The following is a 13,175-nucleotide window of genomic DNA, read 5'->3' on the forward strand; positions in this document are numbered from 1 at the left end:
TCTAGCATGACGATGCTCCAATCACGGCCTCCTTATAACCCCCATCTCTGAACTGGCTTCATCCCTCTGCTCTGTGTGGTGAGCCCACTGGCGCACTACGGCTGCCGTCGCATCATCCAGGTGGGGCTGCACACTGGTGGTGCTGGAGGGGAGTCCCCATTACCTGTACAGTGGAGAGTCCAGAAAAGCGCTATATAACTGTTAGCAATTATTCTGATCTCCTGTGCAATGCAGGGAGGCCTGCAGCCACCCCCCCACACTCATCAATAAGCCAGCGACCCTAAGTCTCTGGGCATGTGACAGCAGTGGTGAGGAGACAGGCCCTGTTCCTGCTGACGGGGCAGGCTCAGGCACCAGCGCTCCAGATGCACAGTAGCGTCTGCGCTCTGCCAGGCCGTGCCGGTGGGAGATCAGCACAGCAGCTCTCCCTGGAGCAGCCCGGAGGGAAACAGACATGTACCGTCTCGGCCACTCAGTTTTCCTGTCTCTTGATCAGCTGCCAGAGAGCACAAGCTTCAGGTTATGTTTTATTTCATGTCCGTGATGTTTGCACTGGTTTTAGCTTTGACTGTAAATGATGTCGATTGGACAGAGCCCACCACCCCCACCTCCCACAAACCTCCATGTACCAATACCTTCCTAATACTGCACACTGTTGCTTTCCATCACTTCTATGGTGCATTTGCTGTTATACTCATGTATACTTTTTCCTGTTTTTTTCGTCTTTTTTTTTCGTCTTGTGCTGTATGCTGCATTGCTTGCCGCTTCATTTGCCCTCCTGGGATGACTGAAGTATTTTGAATTGTATTGAATGTACTTGTACTGTATGTATTACTTGCGACACGATGGATAATTGACATGGCTCAGCCGCGCACTGCCCTCTTGCGGCCGCACTGCAGAACCACACACTGCCGTCCTCCGACAAGACAAATTTAGGCCTACAGCGCCCCCTCCTGGCTGACGGGGCTCACACGGAAGCTGTAGCAGATGTGCCGCGCCAGGATACTCATCGTATATATCATCAAAATCAATATATATTACTAGGCACAGCTACATTTAAACATTTCCACCCTCGATGTAAACCAAGGCGTATCACTTTATTGCGCAAAGAACCAGCTGGACAAGATCCTGGGATCAATTCGCTGTGAACTATTGAACGGGCTTAGAAGGGATGAACGGTCTCCTCTTACTCTCAAGCTTTCTAATGTCCACTAGTGTTTCTCAAGCCCTGTTTCTGAGTGCTGCTTCAGAAGCCATTAGTCACACTCGGCCACAAAGCTCTGCAGTTTGTCGTCAGGCAAAGGAACCGGTCAATTACCCTAAACTAGGTCAACTAGGTAAATTAAACCTAAAATGGGACAAATGTTGTTACACTATAAAAAAGGCCAACGGAGACTCTTCTCTCTTGGGAAACTCAGCGACTGTAAGGTAGATACAACTATTCTTACACTTTTTTACGAATCATTCATTGAAAGTGTCTTCACATACTGCTTCACTGGCTGGTCTGGCGACACAGGTACCGGTAACTGTAACAGGTTGGGTAAATTAGTGAATATAAGTGGCAAAATAATCGGGAATAGTCAAATCATCTTAAGTATCCTTTATACTTGCCCACTCCATTGCGAATTAACACTCTGTTATTCCTCTGCCTCTGTGCCCCCGGGTGTAAAACCAACAGACTCGGGAAATCTTTTATCCCGCTGCAATCACACTCTTCGGCAATGCACAGTAACTACCTCATCTCTTGTTCCTTATTTCCTGTAACACTGCTGTATTCTCTTCCCTTTGCTGGTGTTTATCGGTCATCGTGTTGTGTTCGACTGTGCCGTAAAACAAATCTCCCCTAGGGGACAATAAAGCTCGATCTGGATTGAAATCGGAGAGACCCAAGTTTGCTGAAGGTGTTCGGTCCGCAGGCTGTCTTTCCACTCTATACTAAACTAAGCTATAACGGAAAACTAAAAAACAAACAAACACGGGTGCCACACCAATCCCGACCCGACACCACACGACACGACAGCTAAGAATCAAATCCGCCGTCTCTTCTTCAGACAGCCTCGCAGGGCGTCCGGTACCGGCATTTAAAACCGGACCGCTCTCCTCAACCAAGCCGGAGAGAGACCCAACTTGGGGACCCGCCCACCTCCAGAAATAGACCCCCGCACGGGAAGGGAGCCAAAAAATAAACAGAACGTAACAATGAGCAACGCTCTCTTGAATAAAATCAGGCTTATTACAGAACTTGGTTGTGTGACATGGGGACCCACCTATAGATCTATAGATGGGTGACATACACTGCCAAAGGGCACGGATTACACAGTCCTGATCAATGCTCCACACTGCGGCCTAGACTAGACACATACTGTACTGTACGTTGCTCACTGTAACAGGACTGTTCTACTGTACTGGGACTGTAGCCCCTATGGTAACAGGACTTTTCTACAGTTCCCTCTGGGGGCAGTGTATTCTGTATATTTCACTCCTGAGCCCTGTGCGCTCTTACTGCTTACTGTGATGATAGTAGATTCCTCTACCGAGCTGTTCTCACGAACACATACTGTACACTGTAAACATTAAATACATCATATAATCCACACATATGCACATGCACTTCATGCATAAAGTATATTGCATAATAAGATGCAAACAGTGACTACTGCAATACAATTCAAGGGAAATCATTCCTGGACTACACAGACCGTGCAGAAATAATTTATGACGGTTTTGTGTAGAAAGAATCTGTGCAAGTCAAGTGTTAAGTAACCCAGGGAGTGCCTGAATAAACTTCTTTCACGCAGAGAATTTATAGCAGCCAGTTCAAACTTCCTTGCGTGAGTTTCAGGACGTGGGAGGAGAGCAGTGTGCTTCTAGTACACCCATGTGAAGACGGAGGAGGGCTAATGGAACATACTGTATTAGCAATATCCAGCAGGTGCTCGGAAGTCTGGGGCTCACGGGAAATCCTGGCGTGGATCAAACCGCTGTGCAACGGGAGCCTGATCCATTTCCCTGGGAGAAGCAGCAGAGGGCAGACGCTGTTGTTGGTGGGGAAACCCTACACTTAAAAGTGTTCGGTCAGAGGTTACTGATGCGTGGCATTTAAAAAAAAAACAACAAAAACAACGTTTTTTTAAGAGATACTGTTACGTTGCATCAAGACGAATCTGTGTGCATGTGACTGCCGCAGTTCCGCGCGGGCTCGTGCCATCCGCCGCATCATCCCCCGAGCCCGGGTCTCCGGGGTAACGCACTGGGGAGCCGGCCGAGTGAGCTAAAGGAGACCCCCCCTAGCGCAGGGAGGGCGATGACGTCACCGCGCCCGAACGAGCTCCGCCACATACAGTATACTGTGTATCTGTCACTGTGTAGATCAATCTTCCTGGTTACTTCCCTCCAGGACCCCAGCATTCCCTGAGTGCCGGCATGTCCAGGAGAGATGACAGGAGGCTCGGCTCTATTTCTGATCTCCTTTCGCGCTGAGGAAGCCAGTGCTCTGGGATATTTCGGGAAGCAGCGTGATGTGGCGCTGGGATCAATCGCTTTGTTGGGAGAGTATTCCGGGTACCTGCAGTATGCCCTCGGGGGACCAGCTGCTCCAGGTGGGCTCTGCGCCTGCTCTGGAGCAGGTGTGGTCCCGGGGCTGGGTCGACTCCTGACAGCACACCCACACACCTCCAGCTCTGTGGCACTGCAAGGCAGGACTGCAGCTTGTTGGCATCTGGGAAGAATTGCAGTAGCAGGTAATCCAAGTGCGCCAGATTATTGAGAAGCTGGGTTCTCTCAATGAGCTGTCTGAATGAGTTAGTATCCCAGCCACAATCCTAAACGCAGGAGATGAATTCCACATGTTCATGGGACACTGCTGCCGAGGGAAAACGCCAGAGGGATTGGGATTGCGCTATCTGTGTGGTGTGGAAAACAGTATCCTGAAGACAACTGGGAATACATCTGCAAGGAAACATTCTGGGGTACTGAGGCCCCAGCGGAGCCGAACTCTGACTCTCCAGGAACGTTTCTGACTGCCTTCCAAAGTGCAGTTCAGCCAGGAAGACCCACAGCACCCCCCATCCTCATTTTCCTGCAGGGGACGCCCTTGTCCCCCCATCTGTGAGGGTGTGAGTAGTGTACCAGGCTGGAACGTGAGAGCAGTATTCACGTCCACCATTGATTCTGTGATTAATCACTTAATTAATCAGCCCACAGAGACAGCAAGACTCTCTCTTGACAAGAGCAAATATCAGTATTATTATTGGCTATAAAGAGGAGAGAAAAAGCAGAATCTGGCAAAAACACATCAGTAACAGTAATACTTTAATTCTGAACATAATGCAAAGGGAATCGCAGAGCTCAGACACTGCTGAACAACAGCGAACGCAAACTCCTTTTCCCACAGCCTCAGGCTCGCACCAGGGCCTGGTGCAGCAGTGGGGTGATTCGTCCCCTGGGCCGGTGTCAGGGGGTGCCGGGCCTCTCTGGGGCTCTGTGTGTGTGTAAACCTTCATACTGCACAGATAGAGAGACGCACTCCACCTGCTTCTACTGACACAGAAGGGCAGATCAGCAGGTCGGAGACACATGTCTCCCTTAATGGGCAGCAGGCACATAATCATTCCTTACAGTTGTATAGCGCTTTTCTGGACACTCCACTCAAAGCACGGTCTGCTTCACCAGCCTGGCCCGAGTGGTGGGGGGACGGCTGGGGATAGGCACCCTGGGGGATGCCAATATCAGCTGGCAAAGGGTTCGAATTACACTTCTCATTTAGAGGGAACGACAAGTACTGCCAAAGTGCTCATAATGTGTAGGTGCCAACACACCGAGGTGGGATTCAGGAAATCCTGAGATATTTAACTGTGATGGGTTTCATGCATTTACTGGAATATTTCCGGATTTGGGAAATCCCTGGTTAACTATTTCAAGATTTTGTGAAATCCCTGGATTCACATTATTCTTGCTGTAACTGCGTTATTCAGCTTCATCTTAAACAATAGTAATAATTCATTGAAACCACATGGTAGTATATTTACACACAGATACAGGCCTGCTCTCCACACACGTGTGTAACCACACACATGCACACACACAGATACAGGCCTGCTCTCCGCACACGTGTGTAACCACATACAAATATACACACAGATACAGGCCAGCTCTCCGCACATGCGTGTATGTTACCACATTCACATACAAACTTTTGCAGATACTGGCCTGCTTCCTATACATGTGTGTAAGTACACACAGGCACACAAATACAGGCTTGCTCACCACACACCTATGTAACCATTCATGTGTAACCACACACACGCACACACACTCTCCTTCTCTCCACCTCAGATTCTCAGTCTCCTGCCTCCTTTCCCTGTGTGTCTCTTAAATACCCCTGGACATGTCTTCCTGCCCCTCGTTCTCTGCACCCCAGGGGATCTGGGGTGTTCAGGATGCTGGCTGTCTCAAGGTTAACAATGGAGTCCCCTCTGTGGCTAGAGCAAGCTGTCCTTCGTGTGGCTGGGGCACATGACAGGCTGAACATCCATTTCTGAAATTCTTCATGTCACAAGTGATCGCTTCAGGTGTTTGGACTTGTTTGGTTAATTATCTTAATAGAGAGCTATGTAGACGTCCAAGAAGTCCCTAATCCCTCTCTCAGGGCAGTGACTCAGGCGGAGGGAATTCTGTGGGACCCTCCGACCCCCTCCTCTCCACACGCCCCCCGGGGGCTGACATTGGGAGTTCAGAGCTCTGTCCCAGTGGCTGTGTGTGTCTGTGTGTGTGTGTGCTCCTGCACACGGGCTGAAGTGCATGTCCTGTGCATGAGCGTGTGTGCTCCTCTCCATGTGTGTGACTAATCATGTGTGTGACTGATCCTATAGGCACATGAGTGTGTGTTCCTGGACATATGTGTGTATGTGTGTGTGCGCTCCTGCACATACACTAGCGTGCATGTTCCAGTGAAAGAGTGTGTGTGCTCCTCTCCATGTGTGTGACTGATCCTGTGTGTGACTGATCCTGCAGGCACATGAGTCTGTTTTCCTGGTGTGTGTTCCTGGACATCTGTGTGCGTGCGCATCCTCTTGCACCAGCGCCCATGTGTGCTTCGATGTGTCAGTGAGTTTGTGGATCACTTCATCACTCTTCTCTCTGCTACCATGTCTAATTTTGGCAAAGTGCTCGGTGGGGATTATGTGTTCATGAACAACAGACACGCTGGATAACCCAACCGGACCGGTGAACCTCTGAACCTGCCCCGACAGCCCTGTGTCTCCCCCAGCCTGAGAGCCCTGCTCTCCCCTCCGGTCAGTGCAGCAGAGTGCTGTGTTGGCATGATCTGCAGGCACTCATCTTCACACACACTCTTCATCCCTCCCTCCCTCCCTCCCTCCCCCTGTCTCTTCCCCTGTCTGTCTCCCTGGCTGGGATTGCTTTCCACATTCTTTGGAAAAGCTGACTTTCTCGCTGGGTTTTCTGCACTCCCCAGACAGCAAACTTTCTACAGCGATCTGCCTCTTTCTGGGGATGGAGAGATAGGGAGATGGAGAGAGGGATTGATAGAGCGAAGGAGGGGGGGGGGAGGGATTGATGGAGAGAGATGGAGAGGGAAAGAGGGAGACAGGAATTGATGGAGAGGTGGAGATAGAGAGAGGAAGGGTGAGGTCACCAGCCTGCTTCAGGACCTGGATACCCCTGGGGTTCACCCTGACATTCTGAGAGCCACACAGTGAGGGCTCTGCTCACCTGGACACCCCTGGGGTTCACGCTGACAGTTGAAGGACTCTCGGGTCACGCCAGTAAAGCCCTTTGAATTGAAATGAATTGCATTGAAGAAGATGAGGAAGGAGAGTGAGAAGCGAAGAGATTGGTTTTTGGAGAAGGTTTGGCTTGGGTGATGGTTAGCTTTTGGGAAAGAAGGGAAACAATCCTTCAAGATCCCCCTCTCCCCCTCTCTCCCTGTCTCTTGTCTGCTGTTCCAGCACAAGGCCGGTCGGAGGGCTCTACTGGCCTGACTGAGGCAGTGCAGGCAAGCACCAGCACCAGCAGGACACCGGGCGGAAACACCAGCTCTGCCTGCTGGTTGGCCACAGGGAGAGAGCCAGACAGCAATCAAGCAGCAGACGCCTTTCCTCCCTCTGTGTGTGTGTGTGCAGAGTTACTGAGCCTCAATAATCTGCCATGTTCTCCATCCGTTCAGTTCATAGCTCTCCAGAATATGTACAGTACACCTACAGTATATACAGTATCAACAAATCTCTACATCTCAAGTACAAGTGTCCCCTGGACCCTAACCCTTCCCTCTAGGCTAATTGTATCTCCAGCACTAATCTTACCCTTTACCTGGGCTGTAATTGGACCTCTGTAACCTTGACTCTGATTGGACACCTTCCTCCCCCTGATGGGGCCCTAACCCCAGCTCCAGCTCTGCAGGAGACCCTGACTCTGCCTGACCCTGCTCTTGAACTGAGAGTTAGCACGGCAGTGTTAACTGGCGCTCGGGTCACAGTCACGGTCACTGCCACTGCCTGACAGCTCCAGGAATCCACATCAGGCTGATTTATCTGCGTGAACCCAGCGGAAAAAGCGAACAGAAGCTAACCGAATGGAAAAACTGATGTTTCCTGTGGGCTGGAGACACAGCGAGGCTCCTGTCACAGTGGCAGGTGACACAGTGTTTTAATTGCGCTGTTACACAACAGCCAGAGAGAGAGAGAGGAGCAGGGATTTAAAGAGATAGGGAAAGGAGAACAGAAGGAGAAGAAGGGATTTAAAGAGGAAGAGAAAAGAGGAAAGAGAAAGAGTAGAGAGGGGCTATAAAAAGAAAGAGGAGGAGGGAGAGAGAAGAGGGGATGTGAAGAGGAGGAGGAGGAGAGAGAGAAGAGGGGATGTGAAGAGGAGGAGAGAGAGAGAAGAGGGGATGTGAAGAGGAGGAGAGAGAGAAGAGGGGATGTGAAGAGGAGGAGGAGGAGAGAGAGAAGAGGGGATGTGAAGAGGAGGAGAGAGAGAAGAGGGGATGTGGAGAGGAGGAGGAGGAGAGAGAGAAGAGGGGATGTGGAGAGGAGGAGAGAGAGAAGAGGGGATGTGGAGAGGAGGAGGAGGAGAGAGAGAAGAGGGGATGTGAAGAGGAGGAGAGAGAGAAGAGGGGATGTGGAGAGGAGGAGGAGGAGAGAGAAGAGGGGATGTGGAGAGGAGGAGAGAGAGAAGAGGGGATGTGGAGAGGAGGAGGAGGAGAGAGAGAAGAGGGGATGTGAAGAGGAGGAGAGAGAGAAGAGGGGATGTGAAGAGGAGGAGGAGGAGAGAGAGAAGAGGGGATGTGAAGAGGAGGAGAGAGAGAAGAGGGGATGTGAAGAGGAGGAGGAGGAGAGAGAGAAGAGGGGATGTGAAGAGGAGGAGAGAGAGAAGAGGGGATGTGGAGAGGAGGAGGAGGAGAGAGAAGAGGGGATGTGGAGAGGAGGAGGAGGAGAGAGAGAAGAGGGGATGTGAAGAGGAGGAGAGAGAGAAGAGGGGATGTGAAGAGGAGGAGGAGGAGAGAGAGAAGAGGGGATGTGAAGAGGAGGAGAGAGAGAAGAGGGGATGTGGAGAGGAGGAGGAGGAGAGAGAAGAGGGGATGTGGAGAGGAGGAGGAGGAGAGAGAGAAGAGGGGATGTGAAGAGGAGGAGAGAGAGAAGAGGGGATGTGAAGAGGAGGAGGAGGAGAGAGAGAAGAGGGGATGTGAAGAGGAGGAGAGAGAGAAGAGGGGATGTGGAGAGGAGGAGGAGGAGAGAGAAGAGGGGATGTGGAGAGGAGGAGGAGGAGAGAGAGAAGAGGGGATGTGAAGAGGAGGAGAGAGAGAAGAGGGGATGTGAAGAGGAGGAGGAGGAGAGAGAGAAGAGGGGGTGTTCAGTGGCAGTTCAGTTGGAGGAGAGGGGTCTGGGAAGGAGAGTGGAGAGGCTGGACACACTCTGGAGTCTCATGTGCTCCTCGTCCTTCATCACAGGCTCACAGTGACCTGGAGCACAACCAGGCTGCAGGGCAGGACCATGTCCGGGACAGGACGCCACTCAACACTCCCACACTCACTCATGCTCTTTCACTCTCTCACTCACTCTCTTTCACTCTCTGACACTCATTCACACTCATTCACTCTCTCACTCACTCACTCACACTCATTCACTCCTTCACTCTCTCACACACTCTTTCACTCACACTCTTTCACTCTCTCACACACCCTTTCACTCAAACTCTTCACTCTCTCACTCACACTCTTTCACTCACACTCTTTCACTCTCTCACTCACACTCATTCACTCTCACACACACTCATTCACTCTCACACACTCATTCACTCTCTCAGACACACTCATTCACTCTTATACACTCATTCACTCTCTCACTCACACTCTTTCACTCTCTCACTCGCACTCTCACTCTTTCACTCACACTCTTTCACACACCCTTTCACTCAAACTCTTCACTCTCTCACTCATACTCTTTCACTCTCTCACTCCTTCACTATCTCACTCACACTCTTTCACTCTCTCACTCGCACTCTCTCACTCTATCACTCACACTCTTTCACTCTCTCACACTCTCACACACACTCATCCTTTCACACACAAGGGGGGTGCTTTAGGGACACAATTAACCCAGCCTGGGCAACAGGTCTACATCCTGTGGGAGGCATCCAAATCACCCAAAGAAAATCCCTGCAGGGACCCTGCAGACTCCACACAGACAGGTGCCCCAGGCCAGAATCAAACCTCAGGTGCCTGACTTACTTTCTGCCCCAAGACAACATTGATTCCTTTTTATTAATTGCATATGCATTGTTTGTATGAACATTATTACATTTTCTCCTTGAGCTCAGACATCTGATGTAGCGGAAATCAATTTGCACTGGGGATCGTTAATGCTCCTGTGATAACTGCCCTGTTTTCCTTGTAAGATCATCTCCTGCTGGGATTCAAATAAAGTGATAACTGCAGGTATGCTTTAGCAGAGCTGTAATTGATCGGCCGTGTCAATAAGGTGTTTTGAATTGATTGGCCATGGAAGACGAGGTAAAAGAACGTGGGGGAAGGGAGGAGAACATTTCTTTATTTTTTCGTGTCAAGCGTTTCTCGCGGGCGTCTGGTTTAATTCCGACTCCACGCGCCTCGCTGACTGCTCTCCCTGCGTTAATCCCCCCCTGCTGGGGCGATTGAAGGAGGCCCTGACTTCCTCCCTCTCTCACCTGCGGGCTGTTTCAGCTAAGATCGCCTGGCCCTGCTGCTCCTTAATTGGGCAGGGGAAAGGTCAAAGGCCAGCGCCAGGAACGGCCTCTCAGAAGCAGACTTCACTGCCGGGCAGCTGGTCAAAACAGTCTCAGCGCCAGAGGGACAGGTGGTCAGAGGGACAGAGACCCAGCGCGGAGATGTCCCTGTCCGGACAGGCCAGTGCAGATTATGTAGGTATATATGTTTAGATATGGAGCAATGCGAAGGTTAAGGGTGGCACAGTTGTCAGCATTGCTGCCTTGCAGCGCTGGGGCCCCTGGTTCAGTTCCTGGGGTGCTGTCTGTGTGGAGTTTGGATGTTCTCCCTGTGCTTGTGTGGCGCTTGTGTGTGTTCCTCTGGGTGCCCTGGTCTCCTCCCGCAGTCCAAAGATATACCGGTGGGTTAATTGGCTTCTGGGAAGATTGGTCCTGGTGTGAGAGTGTGTGCGCTCTTGGATAGAGCAGTTAGAAGATGGATAGATGTGAAGGTTAATTCCACTCTGAGAAAACAGAAAGGAGAAACATGTTACTCCAACAACCAAAACATTTAGTTTCTCCTTTCTACTTTTCAGAGTGGAATTAACCTTCACTTGCTCCTTTGCAGCCAATAAGCTCTGACACAGCCCCCCCTTGGACAGCTTACGTCTGTATATACTGCGCGCATATGCCTATACTGTGTCATACACACTGTCTTCACCGAGCTTGCTCTGCAGGCCAGGGAAACGAAGCAGTTGGTCAGGCAGTCACGCGGCCGGTCACACACTCGAGCTGTGACTCGAGAATGGACAGCTGGAGGGGACATCCCTCTTCCCACCCGGAGGCACGTTGCTGGCGAGCTGTGACTCCTGGAAACAGGCGGAACTCCCAGCTGGAAAAACAGTTCTGGAACAGAAGCCACAACAATAACAACAACAACACATCAGCGCGTGTTTACGAGCATCGTGTCCAGAGTGAATGAAGCCCAGCTCTCTCCCTGTCCCTCGGGCCGGGGCAGTGGCTATATATATACTGAGCGCACCACCTGCTATTTCCCAGTCAGGGAATTTTGGGCCGAATGTCTTGTCTTTGGGAGGAAGGCGTCACAGATGTTTGGAATCCAGCCACTGCACAGTAGTCTCCTGTCTCCTGTGGCTCTCTGGCCGGAGTGGTCACTCACTGCCGCTCTGTGGTCACTGAAGACACACTTCATAAAGAATAAAGATCTGCCCTTCTACCACACTCCTCCAGTCTTCTCTCTCTGCACCTGTCCTCCTCTTTCTCCACCTGTCCTCCTCTCTCCCCACCTGTCCTCCTCTCTCTCTCCCAGTCTCCTCTCTCCCCACCTGTCCTCCTCTCTCCCCACCTGTCCTCCTCTCTCTCTCCCAGTCTCCTTTCTCCACCTGTCCTCCTCTCTCTTTCCCAGTCTCCTCTCTTTCCCAGTCTCCTCTTTCTCCACCTGTCTTCCTCTCTCTCTCCCATTCTCCTCTCTCCACCTGTCCACTTCTCTCTCCACCTGTCATCCTCTCTCTCTCCCAGTCTCCTCTCTCCACCTGTCCACCTCTCTCTCCCAGTCTCCTCTCTCTCCACCTGTCCACCTTTCTCTCCCAGTCTCCTCTCTATCTCTGTCCACCCCTCTGTCTTTACCTGGCCCTGACCCAATTCTCTGTATCTCTCTGTCCACCTATCTCTTCTCCCCCTTCTCTCTCCTAGTCTTCCCCTCTGTCTCTCGCTCCTTTTCCTCTCCTGTCTCTTTATCTGAGCCCCCATCAAGCCATCTCAACCCTTGTCCCACTCAAATCCAAGAAGAGGTTAAAGAGGTCCTGGCAGGGTCACGTACAGCGCTGTCAGGGTGGTGGGGTCAGTGACACAGCTCTGCACAATCCCTCTGCTTTCCTCTCTCCGCTGTCCTGCTGTCTCTCTCTACCCACTCCTGCAAGCCAGGTGCACCGTATCTAAAATGATTTTGATGAGACAGATTCCTTCATAAAGCCAGCAGAAAACAGAAGACTGATGGAGTCTGTATGTCTCGCCAGGGGGAAGTAAAAATGAATATGCTTTTTGTCAGAAAGATCAGATCAGAACTGGGAATATGCTCACCTAGACCTACCGCCCAATCTGTTCTGGACAGCTGGAAGATTCACTGCTGTTACCTTAAAGTACAAAATTTTCTAACGATGATGTGCCTATTGTGTTTTCACACATGATGCCAAATGAGTCACACCAAAAAGCCTTCTCCCTTTTAAAACGTGGCTTATGTTTTTTTCTTTTAGCAATTTTTAATTATATATTGTATAGAAGAAAGTATCCATGACTGCTTTTTAGTCCTTTTACAATAGAACTAAAAAATCATAGCACAGACGAACAGACCTTTTACAATAGGAGCTACAGTCACAGTACAGTAGAACAGTCCTGTTACAACAGGAGCTACAGTCCCAGTACAGTAGAACAGTCCTGTTACAATAGGGGCTGCAGTCCCAGTACAGTAGAACAGTCCTGTTACAATAGGGACTACAGTCCCAGTACAGTAGAACAGTCCTGTTACAACAGGAGCTACAGTCCCAGTACAGTAGAACAGTCCTGTTACAATAGGGGCTGCAGTCCCAGTACAGTAGAACAGTCCTGTTACAATAGGGGCTGCAGTCCCAGTACAGTAGAACAGTCCCGTTACAATAGGGGCTACAGTCCCAGTACAGTAGAACAGTCCCGTTACAATAGGGGCTACAGTCCCAGTACAGTAGAACAGTCCCGTTACAATAGGGGCTACAGTTACAGAACAGTACAGTTCCATAGCTTGAATAGTTTACCCCAGAAACTCTTGTATGAAATGCAGTTGGACATCTTTCTCAGAACGAGACAATTAAGAGTAGCCAATCAACCTGGAGTAGTGAGAGAAAGCCTCCAGAAACACAGAAACTCCACACAGACAGACACCCCAGCCTGGAATCGAACCCAGGCCCATTACTAAGAGTCTGTGG

Source organism: Lepisosteus platostomus, chromosome 3 (assembly GCF_059453375.1).
Source record: "Lepisosteus platostomus isolate fLepPlt1 chromosome 3, fLepPlt1.hap1, whole genome shotgun sequence".
NCBI classification, from domain to species: domain Eukaryota; kingdom Metazoa; phylum Chordata; class Actinopteri; order Semionotiformes; family Lepisosteidae; genus Lepisosteus; species Lepisosteus platostomus.